General features: G+C 44.6%; 1 long non-coding RNA gene across 2 annotated transcripts; it reads left to right on the top strand.

The window, feature by feature from the left end:
• Nucleotides 1–1813: 1813 nt before the first annotated feature.
• On the top strand, nucleotides 1814–3018 carry LOC117583253. 2 transcript variants are annotated; one of them, XR_004573777.1, is made up of 2 exons: nucleotides 1814–2045; nucleotides 2535–3018. It is a non-coding gene; the product is annotated as an uncharacterized LOC117583253 (long non-coding RNA). The 2 variants fall into 2 exon arrangements; XR_004573776.1 differs by having other exon boundaries at nucleotides 1814–2343.
• Nucleotides 3019–3617: the final 599 nt, after the last annotated feature.

Here is a 3617-nt window from a genome sequence, read left to right as displayed (position 1 = left end):
TCATACAGCTAATGATCCTAATATATTTTCTTGTGGTATTTCCTTTTACTAACGTTTGAATAATCGAAAAACAATTTGTCTGTCGCCCTAAACCCTTTTATTACAACAATTTTCCTGTATTTAAAATTAAAATGCATGATGGCACGGAATTCACGGTATGAATTCATTCCGAGGGAGGTCTTTTCCACAGACTTCCCATCGGATTCCCTGTTTAATATTTTCCACGCATCATCATTTGGTCAACTTCCTTCCGCCTTGGGCAGTAAAGCGGCTTATAAAAAATTATTTCTTTTAGAGTTCCATTCCCCACCACACAACCTTTGCGAGAACTGAAAGTCTCGTCCAACGAAAGCAAGAGCAAACAAGGCTGGTGGCGAGGTAAATAAACTTGACTCCTAGCCCAGCCGGAGCACAGAGCGCGGGGGCTTGATCGGCATTCAGATAGAGCAGAAAGGAAAACAACAACATTCTAAGAAATAAAGAGGGGGAAAAAAAGGAAAAAGTGGAGAGATACTCGTACTAGACAAACCTGTTGGACGTGAGGCAACGAAAACATGGGGCGCCCGATGGAGAAAAATCAGGAAAAACGCCCAAGCCAAGGAGAGAATCGAGGACTGTACCTATGTACCTACAGTGAATGCGATGGAACGGATGCCAGTACCAGTTTGGAGCCCACGACCAGCCTATCCAGCCTTTACAGGCTTCACAGACTTTACAGCCTTTCCAGCCGACAAACAAACAAATAAGCGTGCGCAGCCATAGAGCGGGACTGAACCGATCGGATAGGAGCTGGGATCTGGTGGGATGGCTGTGGGATGGGATGGGAAGGCTGTTGTGGCTGTGGATGGGGGCACGGAATGAACTGGACTTGAGCGTGATTGCATACAGTGGAATCGAAACGTAGAGGAAGACGGTGAACATGCCTGGCATAATAAAGGGGTAGAGAGCCCACAACAACGATTGCGACTACGACTCCAGCAGAACAAAGAAGAAGACAAGGAAGAGCAATGTAAATGTTTATGTATCTATGGGATACCTTACATATGTACATATGTATGTACCCCCCCCCATGCATGCATCTCCACACAAACATATGGGTACGAGTACGAGTGCCAGTCTATGTATTAACGAGTGTGTAGGCCTAGCCCCTGGTGGATCCAATCCACCAAAAGGTGACTGATCTTTACAATTCGACACTTTGACTGTACAAACGAGGGAGATGGAGTATCGGCAATCGGGAATGAGAATGGAAATGCATAGGTATGGGATGGCATGGGTTTTACGAGGTATGAGGTACGGGGGAACCTGGACAGCGACAGCGACAGCGACAGCGGACAGCGTAATCAAAACAAAATTCATCGAACATTGGCCCGAGTCGAAGAAAAAACAAAGTTGTAGAAAATGTGATACCTGGTGGCGAGGTGAAACCAGAGGGCAAGAGGCCGAGTCCGAGGCCCAAAGAAGACATAAAACAAGTATCCAATACATAAAAAAGGATTCACGATCTGAGCATCTGTGTGTTCGAGACTCTGTGTGTGTGTGTTCGCTGTGTGAGTGGAGACAGGGTCAAGGCAAACAGAGATTTAAGTATTTCATCTTTTTTTTTCTTCATTTCAGTTTTAAGGAATGGCTTACGATGGATTTGCCTGGCTGAGCATGCTAATGGATTTTCTCTCCATCTGACAGACGAGGAGTTTGGTTGTTGTTTTTTTGTAGTTTTGGAAGGCAACATCAAAGCTGCTTTTTGGTTTTTAGGAAAATGCGATAAATGTAAATGGATATGATGGGGTTAAGCAGAGTAAACCAGTTCTAAATGAAAATGTATATACGAGCACACACACAGCATGCAGTTTTTCTGGAAACTTGTTGAGCTGGCAGCTGGCCCGAGGATTCTTAGCTTTGATTTGGTCCGGTCCGCTTTCGACCGCTCAAAAGCTAAACCAACCCTGAATATATAAGAGCTAGAACCACAGATAGAACAGAGATCCGAGTGTTCTGCTGTTCTCTGCTGTGCTGTGCAGACACAACTCAAATCCATTTGCTGAGTATGCGTAATTTTTATGACGGAATTATTACATCATTCATCTTCATCAAGAGCGACAATGACACAGATTTTGAAATGCCGAAACGTGCTTATCAACTGCATAAATTGTTTTCGGCTGCAACTTCCAACTGACCATCCAAGCAACCAACCAACCAGTGTGGAAGTGTGTGACTAGAGGGATGCGGGCTTTGGGGTTGCTGGGAAAAGTTGTCAATGCAAATGTCGTGTCCGTCTCCGTCTCCGTCTCCTTCTCTGATTTGTAATCAAATTAAATTCTGTTTGTCTAAACAATGAGAAAGGTGAGCGACAACAACAACAACATCTCTGATAATGTTCCGTCCGGTATTCATTGGAAACGCCAAAGTCAAGGAGGAAAATGCAGCGAGTTTTCCCACAGTTACCGCACAGCTCCACTGTCTTTCCAGGGAAATTTCCCCCCTTCCTTTAACCGACAAAACCTCATAAATTCTCACTTCTCATTTTTTGGCAGGCCGCCGCACACAGCGTAGGATATATGAAGCGGAAGGAGGAGCAGCGCCAGCGCTGAATAGAGATTCCCAAAATTCCTGAGATAATCAACAGCATTATCTGCTGATTATGTCTTTGAGAAATTCTATGAAAATTGCACCTTAAAGGAACCGTCCCGAACCATCCCGTACAGAACATCACAGGACCGCACTGAACTTGGCAAAAAAATATTGAACTATATCCGGGATGATCAGCGGATGATGAGGATGCGAACACCCACCCCTGCGCCTCTGACTGTGTGGAGTGGTCGAGTATCCGTTTTCGGTTGGGCTCTTTTTTGCAAATTCTCTGATCATCAACCTCATCAAACCCTCGGTCACTTGAGGTTTAAGCCAACATTAAAAAAAAGAGCCGAAAGAGGCAAAAAATAAAATAAAAACACCCAAAGAAGGTACCAAAATTGAGTGAAATAAACGTGAGAACATTGAATGTCCTTTGAGGATAAAAAAAGGAAATTTGCTTGGGACGCGGCTCCTTATTGTTCCTGAAGTGCTTGTAGAGATTTGCTAGTTGTGTCCTTATTATGCTGCTGTCGAGTGTATTGTTGAGGGAGAGCATGAATGAGCCAGGAATTGCATGAATGAAGTGCACGAACGAACGTATGGGGACGGTGAACATGTACAATAAATACATACATATATCTGAAAGATTGCCGCGTTTTTAGCTGGAAAAAATGAAGGAACCTAAGCAGGATTCAGCATGCAGTCGAGGCGTGAGAAGGAAGGAATTTTTGCGGCCTTGCCAACAAGTCTATTAAGGTTCGGGACAAGTGTCTTTGGGTTTATGTAACCTGGGTGGTACACAAATTCCTCAGCCACTGACACAGGCAAACACACGTGACATGCTGAAAGGCAGGATGTTCGGTAATAACATCCAGCCCATTGATTTTTGCGCGCCAAATCGCGTTGGGTAAACATTGTGTGAACATATATTTCATGGCACAGCATTTTTCACATCCTGCTCGCCTTGACCCTTCCGCCGTATGCAGATTGCCCGGCAAATCGCACATTAGAGCCCACATGTAACTCTCAGAAGCAGCAGTCAA

This window comes from Drosophila guanche, unplaced genomic scaffold (assembly GCF_900245975.1).
Source record: "Drosophila guanche unplaced genomic scaffold, DGUA_6, whole genome shotgun sequence".
Lineage (NCBI taxonomy): Eukaryota > Metazoa > Arthropoda > Insecta > Diptera > Drosophilidae > Drosophila > Drosophila guanche.
This window is presented reverse-complemented; position numbering and strand designations above follow the sequence as displayed.